The sequence below is a fragment of the Bubalus kerabau genome, chromosome 5, assembly GCF_029407905.1.
Source record: "Bubalus kerabau isolate K-KA32 ecotype Philippines breed swamp buffalo chromosome 5, PCC_UOA_SB_1v2, whole genome shotgun sequence".
In the NCBI taxonomy this organism is placed as follows: domain Eukaryota; kingdom Metazoa; phylum Chordata; class Mammalia; order Artiodactyla; family Bovidae; genus Bubalus; species Bubalus kerabau.
Genome location: NC_073628.1, coordinates 11,677,586 through 11,692,481, shown reverse-complemented (window position 1 = coordinate 11,692,481; position 14,896 = coordinate 11,677,586). Strand labels below are relative to the sequence as shown.

Sequence of the window (14,896 nt, the reverse complement as noted above, 5' to 3'; positions counted from 1 at the left end):
GAGGGAGTGGGAGGGGGGTTCAGGATGGGGAACACGTGTACCCCTGTGGTGGATTATGTATGGCAAAACCAATACAATATTGTAAAGTAAAATAATAATAAGAAGAAAAAGAAAAGAAAAAAAAACAGCTTGAACATCTGGAAGTTCACGGTTCATGTATTGCTGAAGCCTGGCTTGGAGAATTTTGAGCATTACTTTACTAGCATGTGAGATGAGTGCAATTGTGCAGTAATTTGAGCATTCTTCGGCATTGCCTTTCTTTGGGATTGGAATGAAAGCTGACCTTTTCCAGTCCTGTGGCCACTGCTGAGTTTTCCAAATTTGCTGGCATATTGAGTGCAGCACTTTCACAGCATCATTGTTCAGGATTCGAAATAGCTCAACTGGAATTCCATCACCTCCACTAGCTTTGTTCGTAGTGATGCTTTCTAAGGCCCACTTGACTTCACATTCCAGGATGTCTGGCTCTAGGTGAGTGATCACACCATCGTGATTATCTTGGTCATGAAGATCTTTTAGTCCCCTGTAATATGGAGAGATTGAACTGTGCAGGTTGTCATGGTAACAGCTTGTTGTGTTACCCTAGGAGATAAAGTAAACTGACAAGAAACCAAAGGCCTTTACAACTCTCTTTGCTGTGTGATTTCAGGCTTGAAGTAGTGGCAAGGAAAGGATGGCTGGTAAGGGTGAGGAGGGGAGTAATCAGAGCCAGTGCTTTAGCTCCTCCTAGAGCCAAGAAAACAGAAGTGCTGGTTCAGTTAGGGTTCCGGTTATCTTCCACTAGATCCTAGGTGAGGAAACAGTGATACATTGTCTCTGTGGAGGGAACATAGATCAACACCTGTTCCTTTTCTGTCTCAGGCCCAGTCTGATCCCCTCAGAGTGGGAGGTATCAAAGAGCTGTTGTCTCTGTACCTGTGGATGCCTCCCCACTTCCCAGCCCTCTCCACCCTGTCTCGGGCCCCATGGGTCTGCAGTGGCTCCCATGGTGGCCTTGCTGTCACCTGTGCCTGACCCTCTGACTTCTGTCCTGGGATCTGAATCAAGGCAGAAAATCCAGGATGTATATGCCTGGTGAGGATGCTGCACTGTCTTCCACGTGCTCTGCAAGCCTGGGATCATGCTGTTTTATATTCTGTTCTTTTCTCTCAATTTCCTACTGGAAGGATTTCTCTTAACATTGAATACTATTTTCAGGCAGGTGGTTGCATGGTGGCCTCTCTATGCTGTGGACACTTTATGTTGAATGGACTTTGGGATGTCTCGGATTTTCACTTTTGTTAGAGACTCTGAGGACTTCATCCTTGCTTCTTTATGTTTATGTCTTTATGTTTATGGGTGCTTTTAGTCATAGATTTACGTAAATCTTACAAGCAAAATTCCTGGGACAAAAGCTGTAATTATATTTAGGACAAATCATCACCCAAGACTGTACTAATTTGCACTCTTACAAGAAGGGTTCAAGATCTTCCTCTTTTCTGTTTTTCCTACCTTTTCTATCACTGAAGGCTATAAATCTTTGATCTACAATTTGGAATGGATAAAAGTGGAAGGAAGGTGGAGTAAGACTGTGGCTTTAAAGATCAGATTTATCCTCATGTTGGTGGCACAGGCTACACATATAGAGCCTCAAGAGTAAGGAGTATATTAACAGGCACCAGCTCCAGTCCTGGGCTTAGGCTGATCTAGGGTGATTTTTCCAGGTGATATGGTGGTAGCCATGCTGAGACCATGCATGTCTCCTGACATGGATGCAGGAGAGTGTTCAAGTGGAAGCATCTACTAACTCATCCATTCATTTAATTAAAGTGCATTTCTTGAGGGTGGCTACATATCTGTCACAAGCGTTGGAGCCAGAAGATAGGAGATATCTTTCCTCTGTGCAATGGGGGTCATGCCTTCCCAGGGCTCATGGGGAGACAGTGAGTTAGCATCTGTAATTAACCAGAGCTGTTATTCTTGCTCTTATTGGTGGTTTCTCACCAACAGCACCATTGTTTATGGTTCCATGGAGAAAACTTGGAGAATGAGTTCGACAAACTGTTCACTTGCCTCTCCATTAAGCCTGGTTCATGATATTTACTGTTAAAGAAAAATAATTGATTCTGCTCTCACCTTTTCCTTGTTTATCAGCTCTGCAACTGGACCTCTTTCACTCCCTGCATGTCGATCATAATCCAGGGCATTCCCAAAGTGGCCAGGCACATGTACCCAGGACATATGGCCAAGCTGCACACAGATAGTAACTGCAGGGTTTAGGGGTGTGTTTCAAGATCGGGGTGACAAGCCTAAAGTCAATACCCATCCCCTCGCCCTATGCCAGCCTTTCCTTGTCTCCCTCAAGAGGAAGCCCTTTACTCCTCTGGCCTCCCATCTACACTATTGTCATTTTCTCCATCTGGCCCTCCAAGTTGGGAGTTGTCTCTTTGTCTGTCTCCATGACTTGGAGGTGAGTTCCTAGCCCAGCTCTCTATCCCTGGGGTCCACCACAGCACCTAGCACATAGTAGGTGCTTAGTAAATTTGTACTGAAAGAAAAGATGACTGAGTTTTCCACCTTATTTATTCTTTCCTGCTCCTTCTCTATTCTGGATCTGACTCTGACCCTGCTGTCCCCATCCTGGGCCTCTGCCTAGGGTCTCCAAATGGGAAAAAGTGATACTTCTACTCCAAAACTAGCAAACCATGGCAGCTTGAACCAAATGGTTTGTGGCTCTGCCCGTGAAGGAAGCTCAGAGAGGCTGAGGGCTCTGTGCACCCTGGATTTCCCCATTTACATGAATGGCATCCTCCCCAGCATCACTGGAGGTCAAAGGAAGGAGCTTGCTGGACCCTGGAGGAGGGGAATGGCTCAGGAATCCACACGGGGCTGCACTTGCAAAGTGGTACTGGAAAGCACAAAGCAGGTGTGGGTGGAAGAGAGCTGGTGACTGGGGTGGAGAAACAGAAGGGAACCATCTCAATGTAAAGGGCCTTACCCAGATCTCCCTGTAGCATAAGGCCACTGCCAACGTTCCTCCAGAATGGCAAGAATACAGTATAATTTTATTACCCCTTACCATCTCTCTGAATGAGGAGGTGGTGGAGTTGGCGGGGCAACCATAAACTCTTCCATGGTCTAGAACCTCCCCCTGACACTTCCTTTGTGGCTGCCTCTCTATCTCTAGTCATGTGATTCTGGAGTAAACTGTCAATCACATTTGGTGCAGGGTCAGAGGCACATGACCATGCTAGGGCCAATTATAGGACTCCATGCCCCGACCAATACGATTGGTCCAGAACTGGACTCAAGATCTGAGTTGGGTCAATCAGATCCCTCCCTGGAGCTCTGATGCCTTCTGAGTTTCTTTCCATACTGACTAGATGCTTTAGAGATATAAAGTCCTGGGGCAGGCAGCTACAGAGTCCTTCAGTAGGTGTAGAAGCCTGAGGGAAGAAAGTTGTCAAGCTAAGACAATCAAAGAGAGAAGAGAAAGAGTGAGGGTGTCAAACTGTGAGCTGATGGCCTCTGATTTCTTGGGTCCAGCCCCTGAGATCTTTGGATCTGCTCTGGTTCCTGTGTCCCAGATCCCGGATCCCCAGTATCCTTCCAATAAGTCTCCCCTTTCCTTGAAGTCAGTTGGAGTTGGGCTCCTCTCACTAGTAGTTCAGACTTGATTCTAGGTCCTGCCCAGATACGATCCACCTCTGCTACCCAAAGAGAGGCACCCATTCATATCAGCATCATTGAGATGAATCCTTTATTCTTTACTGAGAATAGGGCTTGCAGAGCTTCAAACACAGTTTACCAGCATCCCTGACAGGTGTGCACTGAGTTGAGAGAATGTGTGTTTGGAGTGGGCCTGACTGATTCCTGAGCAGCCACAGCATTTACACTGCAGGAGCCAGGCCAACCCTGTTGTTTCACAAACCAAGAAATACAACCTCAGGAAGATGTCACCCAGGATCCAAGTCTCTGTGGGATGCAAGCCCTCTGTGCCCCCTCGAATGCTGCTAATACAGACATTCTGAGAACTCTGGAGAGACAGAAACACACATCAATCACCCTGGGCCACTACCTGCCACCCCTATGGATATCCAGACCCGGCATACTTCTTGGTTTCATTTCCCTCCTTTGGTAAGAATCAAGTGGTTCTCTCAGCACCTGAGGAAGTGGGGTACAGCGAAGAGCAAGAAGCCAAGACATGTGGTTGCCATGAGGCAGGTGGGTATGGGAAAGGAGGATTGGGAGTTTGGGATTATTAAATAAAAACTAATATAGAGGATGGATAAACAACAAAGTATTACTGTATAACAGTGGGAACTATATGCAATATCCTGTGATAAATTGCAATGGAAAACAATATGAAATATATATATATATATATTTGTATATGTATAACCGAGTCACTTTGCTTTGCAGCAGAACTTAATGCAGCACTAAAAAATCAACAATACTTCAATCATTTTTTTAAAAGACCAAGAGTGTCCTGTAGCTCCCCTCACGCTCTGCTGTTTCTTCCCTTCTCACCTCCACTCACAGTTTACTCTGCAGAGAATGCCTGTTTTCTCTCTCTTCACCACAAACTGTTCTCTTCTTAAACATTTTTTATTTTAATACTTTGTTGTTTATCCATCCTCTATATGAGGTTTAATTTAATAAGCCCAAACTCCCAATCCTCCTTTCCCGTATCCCCCTGCCTCATGACAACCACATGTCTTGGCCCTTCTTGTTCTTGGGTATACCCCACTTCCTCAGGTGATGAGGAAATAAAATTTGATTTTATATTGTTATTTTATAGCCAAATAGCAATATCGTGAGCTTCAGGTGGACAGTACAAGGAATCAGCCATACATATACATGTAGACCTTCTCCCCTAAGGTTCCCCATCCAGGCTGCCACATAACATTGAGCAGAGTTCCAGGGCTACACAGTAGGTCATTGTTGTTTATCCATCTTAAATATAGCAAGGCCCACAACTTGTTCTTTATACTGCACTCAGGAAGCCTTCCTGGACATACTCTTACCCTCCATGGCACTCCAGGTTGAGTTCGGTGACTTACCCTGATGCCCCCCTCATCTGTAGACCTCATCACCCCTAATGTGGCTCCCAGCACCCCTTTACACAACACCAGGGGGGTACCATGTGCGTGGAATCCAGTATAGCGTTGCCTCAACACAAGCAAGCTTCCTTATGCCTCCATGAGGCTAGGGGTTTAGAATTACTGAAATTTCCTCTTTTCCCCAAAGCCTTCTTTGAGCCCACCAGCCTGCCCTGAACTCCCCTAGGGAGCTGACATGAAGCCTCCACCCTGCGCCAGGGCTGTGCAGCCACTGTGCACCATTTATTCACCTTAGCATCCAACCTCCCCACAGAGGGGTCGGGTACCCCAACTCTCAGAGGGGCTGGTACCCCAACTCTCAGAGGCGGGGACTGGGGCTTAGCAAGGAGAAGTTGTAGCCGAGGACTGGGGTAACCAGGTAGGTTAACATCCAAACCAGGACAACTGTGAGAAGGGAAAGGAGCTGTCAACCCCCATGGTGGGACAGCACATTGGGACTGTCCCCAGCCATTCTCTTTGTCACATGGCCTATTTCACAGATTGCTAGAGCTGATTTTCCAAGTTTATCCATTTGAAGGCTTTGGTTGAACTGAAGCCTTTTGAGGGCAGAGGACCTTAGCGTTCCTTTCTCCTTATGCCAGGTATCATGCCAGCCCGGGATGGTGTCTGCACATTTCTTTCCAGAGGATAGATGTGCCAGACTGTCCTTTACTCTCACGTGGTTGGTTTTGCAAGAGGCACTGGCCCAGCCACAGGGGTTCAGCAACATCTGCAATGGTGTGACTTTGCCTGCAGAGGGCGCCCTCCTCCCAGCAGCAGCCCAAAGAGGGTTCCTGCAAGTCCCAGATTTGAGAGCTAGCCCACAGGATTGGCTCCTCGCCTGCCGAATATAGACTTGAGGCGGCACAGGGTAGTCAGTGCCATTGATCGTGAAGATGAAAGGAGGCAGGGCCCCAGTGCTCTGACATGAAACCACATGCTGTAAGAGAAAGAGGGAGGTGGGAGTTTGGTCCTGCTGATCCTTGGTATGCAAGGAGACCAGGAGTGACCCTGTGGCATGACCCTTCACCTCGCGATCCTTGGAGGCAATAGCATCAGTGAGTTTCTGGATGTTGGTAACCACTCTACTTGGGCCAATCAGAAAAGAGGTCCCGGTGTCCACAAGGGCCTGACATCCACCTGAACAACCAATCACCATCCCATTCACGGAGATGCTGGGAAACAGGGGGACAAAGCGTGCACCAGGGTTACTGAGTCTCCCCCACGACTGTCCCCTCCCTGAAAGTCTCCTGAACAGTCAGGGCTTCAGCTCTTGCCCTGACTCTGTTTTCCTTTGCTCTGGTCATGTCACCTTCTTTGACATCCTTGAATGCAGTATTTGAAACCACCAGGCCCTTTCACTCCTCAGGGCCTTGACAGGTTCTTGTCACCCTTCTTAGAAGACCACCATCCCCTTTGTCTAGCTAATTTCTCCTCGTTTTCCAGGTTCCAGCTTAATTTCCACATTTTTGGGGAAGTCTTTCCCCTGGAGTGGATTAGTCGCCTGTCTTGGTCACTCTCTCTAGACTCTTCCTCATGTCTAGCATGCACCAAAGTGGTAATTCACTATGTGTGTGAGTCATTTCATGTACATATGCCTTACTAGATGTTAGGGCAAGTTTTATTCTCATTGCCTCACTAAAGTGCCTGGCACACAGTGGATGCACAATGTTTGTTGAAGGAATGAATGAATAATTGAAAAAATGAATGATGAACACCCAGAGACCTGTATTTGGTTTCTGACCAATGATGGGTCAACCAACATAGTGAAAATGGAGGTTCCCTGGGGCAACAGATACTTAGAGTGGTGGTGGAGACACAGGCTCCCTGGGAGAGATTGTCTCCCAGCACTGGCTCCTCACCAGGCTCAGACACTGAGGCCCTGGCCAGGGGATGCCCAAGCTAGCCCAGAGGACCTCCAAAGGACAGCTCAGTTTTTCTCTGAGAGTATCACATAGAATCTCCTCAATTATTGCCCCTTGTTCTGAGCTGCTTCTGGAACCCAGCTTCCTGATTCTCTAAGTCACAGCCCTTGCCCCACTGTGTGCCCAGTATGTGGGGTGGGGAGCTACGGTTACATGGGATACTCTTTTTATGAGTTGCTCTCAGGTCTCAAGACTGCAGTCAACCTCTCTCCACTGGTGACTAACTGACTAACTCCAACTGACTAACTTCTCTCAAAGGAGATCAGTTTTCCCCATTTTTTTCAGGACTTTGTTTTTTTTAACTGCCTGTTCTATGTGCTGAGAACTCGCTTGGTCCCGGTAACCCTGGACAGTTGGTCATCTTATCACAACCCTATGATGAAACTCTTGTGATCCTCTGTTCACTCAAGCCACGCTCCCTGCCTCACAGCACAGTGAGTGCAGCCCTCCCCAGGCTGCCCAGTCCTCTCTGGATCATCTCAGGACCTAGTGAGAAGTCTCTGCAGGAGGCTGTGGTGGTTATGAACCCATGGGTGTGTGTCTGTGTTTATGTGTATGTTTGTGTGTGTGTGTGTGTGTCTGTGTGTGTGTCTGTGTGTGTGTCTGTCTGCTTGTGTGTGTTTATATCTGTGCCTATGTGTGTGTCTGTGTGTGTGTCTATGTTTGTGTGTGTGCATCTGTGTGTGTATGTGTCTATGTGTGTATGTCTGTGTGTGTGTGTCTGAGTGTGTGTCTGTGTGTATCTGTGTCTGTGTGTCTGTGTGTGTGTATGTGTGTGTCTGTGTCTGTGTGTCTGTGTGTGTGTCTATGTGTGTGTATGTCTGTGTGTGTGTCTGTGTGTGTCTGTGTTTGTGTGTGTGTTTGTATATATCTGTGTGTGTATGTATCTGCTTGTATGTGTTTATATCTGTGCCTATGTGTGCATCTGTGTGTCTCTGTGTGTTTGTGTCTGTGTTTGTGTGTCTGTGTGTGTATCTGTGTTTTTGTGTGTGTTTGTATATGTCTGTGTGTGTATGTATCTGTCTGCTTGTGTGTGTTTATATCTGTGCCTATGTGTGCATCTGTGTGTCTCTGTGTGTTTGTATCTGTGTGTATCTGTGTTTGTGTGTGTGTTTGCGTATGTCTGTGTGTGTATCTGTGTTTGTGTGTGTGTTTGTATCTGTGTGTGTATCTGTGTGTGTGTCTGTCTGTCTGCTTGTGTGTGTTTATATCTGTGCTTGTGTGTGCATCTGTGTGTCTCTGTGTGTTTGTGTGTGTGTTTGTGTGTCTGTGTGTGTATCTGTGTTTGTGTGTATGTTTGTATCTGTCTGTGTGTGTGTTTCTATGTGTATATATCTGTGTGTGTATCTGTATTTGTGTGTCTGTGTGCGTGTGTCTGTGTGTGTATGTATCTGTCTGCTTGTGTGTGTTTGTATCTGTACGTGTGTGTGCATCTGTGTGTCTCTGTGTGTTTGTGTGTGTGTTTATATATGTCTATGTGTGTATCTGTGTTTGTGTGTGTGTATCTGTATGTTTGTGTCTCTGTGCATGTGTCTGTGTGTGTGTGTATCTGTCTGCTTGTGTGTGTTTGTATCTGTGCATGTGTGTGCATCTGTGTGTTTGTGTGTATGTTTGTATACATCTGTGTGTGTGTTTGTGTGTGTGTATCTGTGTGTGTGTATCTGTCTGCTTGTGTGTGTTTGTATCTGTGCCTGTGTGTGCATCTGTGTGTCTCTGTGTGTTTGTGTGTGTGTTTGTATATGTCTGTGTGTGTGTATCTGTGTGTGTCTGTGTATGTGTGTCTGTGTGTGTATCTGTGTGTGTGTGTCTGTGTGTGTGTCTGTGTGTGTGTATCTGTCTGCTTGTGTGTGCATCTGTGTGTCTCTGTGTGTTTGTGTGTGTGTTTGTATGTCTGTGTGTGTATCTGTGTTTGTGTGTGTATTAGTATCTGTCTGCATGTGTGTTTGTGTGTGTGTATCTGTGTGAGTGTATCTGTGTGTGTGTCTGTGTATGTGTGTCTGTGTGTGTGTCTGTGTGTGTTTGTATCTGTCTGCTTGTATGTGTTTGTATCTGTGCCTGTGTGTGCATCTGTGTGTCTCTGTGTGTTTGTGTGTGTGTTTGTATATGTCTGTGTGTGTGTTTGTGTGTGTGTATCTGTATGTGTGTCTGTGTGTGTATCTGTCTGCTTGTGCATGTTTGTATCTGTGCTTGTGTGTGCATCTGTGTGTCTCTGTGTGTTTGTATGTATGTCTCTGTGTGTGTGCATCTGTATCTCTCTGTGTGCTTGTATATGTGTCTGTGGGGTGCAGTGTATGTTTGGGTGTTTGACAGAGTGTCTGAGAGCATGTTTATGTCAGCATGTGTCCATGCACACGTGTGAGAGCATCACTTGGGGTGACCCTCAGAGGGAGAGGCTTGCCTGTCCCTGGCTATCTGCCAGTACCCAGCTTTGGTCACTGGTACCCAGTTGAGCTCTCCATTGTAGTCGGCATGGTCCACTCCATCAATCATCACCACGCTACCACTCTCCTTCTGGCTGTCGTAAAAAGGAAGAGAGGGGCTCTCTGGAGGAGAGAAATTGCCAGGCACTGTGTGAGGGCTGGGCTTGTCCACCCATCAGAGGCACTACTAGAGTCCCCATTTTATAGATGCAGAAAATTGAGGTTCAGAAGGATTGAGAACCCAACCAAAGTTGGTCACCAACCAATGAGTGGCACAGAAGAGGTTCAAAGCTGGGCAAACTGACTGGGCTTCTAAAGAGAGCCTGGTCCCCTCCAGTGACCTGAGTGCTCCCAGATCCCCTCAGGGTACACCATGCTGGAGGGGTCTGGCATTTTCCTTACCTAAATTGTCATTTTTCAGAAAAGCCAAGTCCTGAAGTCACCAAGGGCATGGATTCAGGGGCACCCAGGGTCAGCTTCACTGATGTGTGACCTGCACCATCCATGAGGCCCCATTTTCAGCAGGCCCCTCACCTCTGTCACCCTGTCTTTAAATTCCTAATACTTGTTGAACAAGTGGTCCAACAGTTTCATTTTGCACTGGCTCCTGCAAACTGTGTAGCTCATCCTGGGCTCCCAGTGAAATGTTAGCAAGGAAGGAAACATTCCCGCCATCCCTCTCTTTTCTTCCATATCAAGTCCCTCAGAAAATCCTATTCCCTTTTCCTCCAACCCATTTCCTGACATCTATCATTGCTCTCTCTTCCCTCCATCCCCATGGACCAAGCTGCTGCCCTTGAGCCCACAAGCACAGTTGTGTTTCAATAAAGTTTTATTTACAAAAACCAGTGGTGGGGCCAGATGTGACCTTGGGGTCACAGTTTCCATGGGCTAGACTATCTGTCAGGAAAAAAGTGGTCTATAATTTTTCACACAACTGCAAGCATCTTACAGCTAATTTGAAGAGAGAGCTTGTCCAGCTCAGACTTATGTGCTCAAGTAGAAGGCAAAGACAGGCTCAGAAATGACACCTTGTTCCTTCAGGTTGTCAAAGATGGGGGTTATCTCTGGGGTGGAGAAGCTGGGGTATCTCAAGCCCAGGATGCCATCAAAGCGCACATGACTGAACCTGAACTCCTCCAGGCTCAGGCCAAACGGCTGGGCAGTGCTAACAAGGTTGCCAATCTGTGGAAGAGGAGAGTGTTCCAACATCATGGTTTGGGAAGTGGGGCTGAGACAAGTTGGTATGCCAATAGCATTAGAACCACAGAGAATAGCTGAGACCTGGCCTTGGCCTCACTTAATCTCAGATGGTGAGACCAAGCTGCGACAAGAATTCAGGTTCCATTTGTGTGGGGCTGTGTATTTAACAGCAGCTGCTCCTCTGGCAAACATCATCTGAATGAGTCAAGTTGACCTCATGCCTTCTGTACATATGGGTCAATCAAGACTCAGGACCAAGCGGTTCCCCCTTGTGGAAAAAATGCATAGAGTGCAGGGTAGCCTTCTCTTTGGCATCACTATGATCTGATGACAGAAATGGACAGAATTCATTGAGGTGCATTGTGGATTCTGCATCTGCCCAGAAGACAGAAGTCCATTATACAATGTCACTGGAAGGGTTCTTATAAAAACTCTGCCTGGGAAACATGCACTTGGGGATGTCTATTTGTGTGTGTGTGTGTGTGTGTGTGTGTGTGTGTGTGTGTGTGGTGGGGGGTGGAATACTCAGGTACTTTGGAGGAAGCAGGTCATAGCTTTTATTAGATTCTCAAAAGCCCAACAGAGTGAGAAACCATTTATCAGGCCCCTCCTACATCTGTGACCTCTGCTTTCCCAGGCTGGGTACCTGAAGCCCCAGACTTCCCCCAGAGGACCCAGATCACTTTTGTCCTCTCCCCAAACACCCCACACTAGCTTGAGTCATAACTGGCCAGACCAGCTCTACTACTTACCAGATGTGTGACCTTGGCCAGGCCCTTGCTCTCTGCACTTCAGTTCCCTAATCTGTATCATGGAGCTAATCATAGTACCTGCTGCATGAGGTTGTTGCAGGATTAAACCAGTTATTTGCAAGAAAGTGCCCAGCTCAGTCTGAAAATATGAAAGTGGGTGCTTTTTCCTCATCTCTCCCTGCTCCCAACAAAATGAACCTTGAGCTTCTCATGGGCAAAGGAGCTGCAAGTCCACACTCCAAGCCCCTCTCTGAGTTAGTCACTCTGGGAATTTGTGTGTCAGCAAGGGTGCTGTCTCCCTAGGAACAGGGTCCTGAGGTGTAAGCAGTGGTAGTTCCCAAGCCAGTCCTGACTCAGCTTCTGTTGCCATGTTACCCGAACGGTGTCATAGCCAAGATCTGAGCTCATCCTCCCAGATCCGTAGATGATGTTGAAGGACTTGTTTGTATACCAGAAGGTGGAGGACTCTTGAGGGTTGAAGGTAATATGTGTATCTGCAGACCCAAGAGATGAGTGTCTGTCAGTTGCCAAGGGTAGAGAAGGGGGTGGGAAGGTGAGTACAAGATGGGGTGAGGGGTGGGTACTCACAACAGGCAGGACTGGAACAGTTAAGGCACCCACAGTTTAGATGAGCCAGTTTCAAAGAGGACCCAGAACTCCTTAGGGGGTGTTCCAATGGTGATGTTACCAAAATAGGCTAGCTATGGGAGCCAAAGAGGGTGGGTCAGTGCAGATCTGGCTCCCCTCAATTCCCACACTGTTGTCTCCCTCTGGGTGTCACATGTGTCCTGAGATCATCTTCCAAATGCTATGCATCTAACAGGCTTTGCCCACAAGGGTGTCTGCATTTGATCTTTTCTTTTCCCCCCTGTGCTCTGCAGCATGTGGGATATTAGCTTCACGACCAGGTATTGAAGCAGCACCTCCTGCACTGGAAGCCCGGAGTCATAACTACTGGACCCACAGGGAAGTCCAGTGACTTCATTTGAAAAACTCTGCAGCCTCTTCTTCAAGCCCCAGTCTGAGTGCCTCCTTCTCCATGTGGTCCTCCCAGGTCATCCCCAGGCCACTCCCTCTAAACTCAGACCACGTCCCATATACACCACACAGGTGGCCCTTCCATTTGACATGTATTTACTCTTTGCCTCTATCTAAGGGTGGCCTGTGCATTCGTGAAGAAGAGGTAAGACTTTTTCTAAAGTCAATAACTATGAATATAGTGTCAGATTATTATGTCCTCATTTACTATTATCATTCCTGGATCTTCAGAGGATAAACTTTCTCTGCCTGGGGTTTCACACTTGATGTACAGTTGGCTTTATCTTTTGATCGGTTATAGTTCACCCTTAATCTGTAACTCAATAGCTCACTTCTTTCAGAAAGAACAATCTCCCTCAAACTACTATCTTTGGCACAGAAATGGGTGTTCACCAGCTAGCTAATAATCCTGGGCCCAGCCAACACAGCCCAAGAGTAGAGGATGAGAGTGCCTTCTCCTCTGGGAATGGGGTCCTTGTTCCCCACCGTTTCTGCCTCCTGCAGGAGCCCCAGCCCCAACATCCCACCTGGCACCTCCAGGTAAGCGCCAGTGCTAGGCCAGAGCACCAGGGGGCGCTGTGGAGCACCATCCTCCGAATATACTCACATCCATTAAATTCTTCAGGGGGTGAGATAAGAATTTCTGGTCATGAGAGGAATTCTGGGACACGTGGTAAGCTTGTTCCTCCAGGAAATTGTTCAGCAAGTTTTTTTTTTCCATGAGAGTTTCTCACATGGTCTTCATCTTCATTAGAGGGATTCTTCCACCAAGCATGCAGAAAAGGAAATGAAGAAGCAGCAGTCAGCTGTCTGTGTTATAGTATGACTGCCATACCTGGTATTATAATGGCACTGTATATTTTCCAGGCATTTTTATGAGTATCATCTTTTTATCAGAATACCATGCAAAGACCATGTCAGAGACCTCCATCTGAATACAGGTTCTGCTGTGTAATCATCAGTTCAGTCACTCAGTTGTGTCCAACTCTTTGCGACCCCATGGACTGCAGCACACCAGGCTTCCCTGTCTATCACCAACTCCTGGAGCTTACTCAAAGTCATGTCCATTGAGTCAGTGATGCCATCCAACCATCTTGTCCTCTGTCATCCCCTTCTCCTGCTGCCTTCAATCTTTCCCAGGATCAGGGTCTTTTCCAATGAGTCAGTTCTTCCCGTCAGGTGGCCAAAGTATTGGAGCTTCAGCTTCAGCATCAGTCCTTCCAATGAATATTCAGGACTGATTTCCTTTAGGATTGACTGGTCAGATCTCCTTGCAGTCCAAGGGACTCTCAAGAGTCTTCTCCAACACCACAGTTCAAAGGCATCACATGTAATCATGAGTAAGCCATATGACCATTTGGAGTCTCGGTTTCCCTTTGATAAAAAGGTGGAATGTAATAATCCCCACTCCCAGTGTAGAATGTTTTGCATGTTAAGTAACATGATGGATGTAATGTATGTGTTATATAGGAAGTCTCAACAATGAAAGCCTTTGCTGTGGTCATCCCACTGTATCTTTCTTAAGCTTTGAGAGGGAGTTAAAAGGGGCATCAATATCCTCTTTTTTACAGAGGAGAAATTTGAAATTTAGGGAGTCTGTGACTTGGCTATGGTCACACTGCTTGTCAGAGGGAAAGCAGACAAGAATTACCCCACCACTCTTTCTCCAGGGTTGAATAGAAGAGAGCGGTGAGAGAGGAAGCTAGAAGATGGGGAACAAATTAGGGAAATTAAGAGGATAAAGAAGCAAGGAAGCATCAAAATTGAAAAACTGAAAGAAAACAACACAGAGAATTCTGAACACAAAGAGACATTGAAAAAGATGAAGAGATAAATGAGAGACATCAAGATAAAGACAGACACATACACACAAAATTAGAGAGAGAGGAGAGAGGAGACCTAGAAGCAAATGAAAGAGAAATGCTATTCCATAGAACCACACTTACAGTTGCATAGGTTGTGCACTGAAGAATTCCAGAGTGCCATCTAAACATAAATCATTTTGTGACTTGCACCCCCAGAATTGTGCAACTCTGCAGGCCTACTCAAGACCCTGGAGCCCCATTATACCCATGGCAAGGACTTATCAATAAGTGAGGGTTGAACTTTAAAACTGTCAAAGAATAATTGCATATTACCTCCTAACCCAGAAAGAGAGGTGATGCCACTTACAGTCCCTGTATGTACATGACTACACACTCGGAGAGGGCCACCAGCCCAAGGAGCCCAAGCCACTTCATGCTTCTTTCCTGGGTCCAAGTACTCAGGAAAGAGCAGGTTCTTAGCATGTAGTGGTGACAAGGAGCTCCTAGTTATATATGCTCAGACCTGCCCTAATAGTTCCCTTTAAGCCACAAATGGATTTGATAAAAATAGAAACCTCTAGATAAAATCTTTACCTCCATCAGTGTCCTTGGGGAATGGACTTAGATAATTCTCAGAATACAGAGAATTCTACTGTAATCTCTTCCTTGAGG

The 14,896-nt window shown here is 46.7% G+C and overlaps 1 pseudogene; it reads right to left on the bottom strand.

The window, feature by feature from the left end:
* Positions 1 to 3,869: 3,869 nt before the first annotated feature.
* Positions 3,870 to 14,659, bottom strand: LOC129654148 (pregnancy-associated glycoprotein 2-like; annotated as a pseudogene).
* Between the last annotated feature and the right edge of the window lie 237 nt (positions 14,660 to 14,896).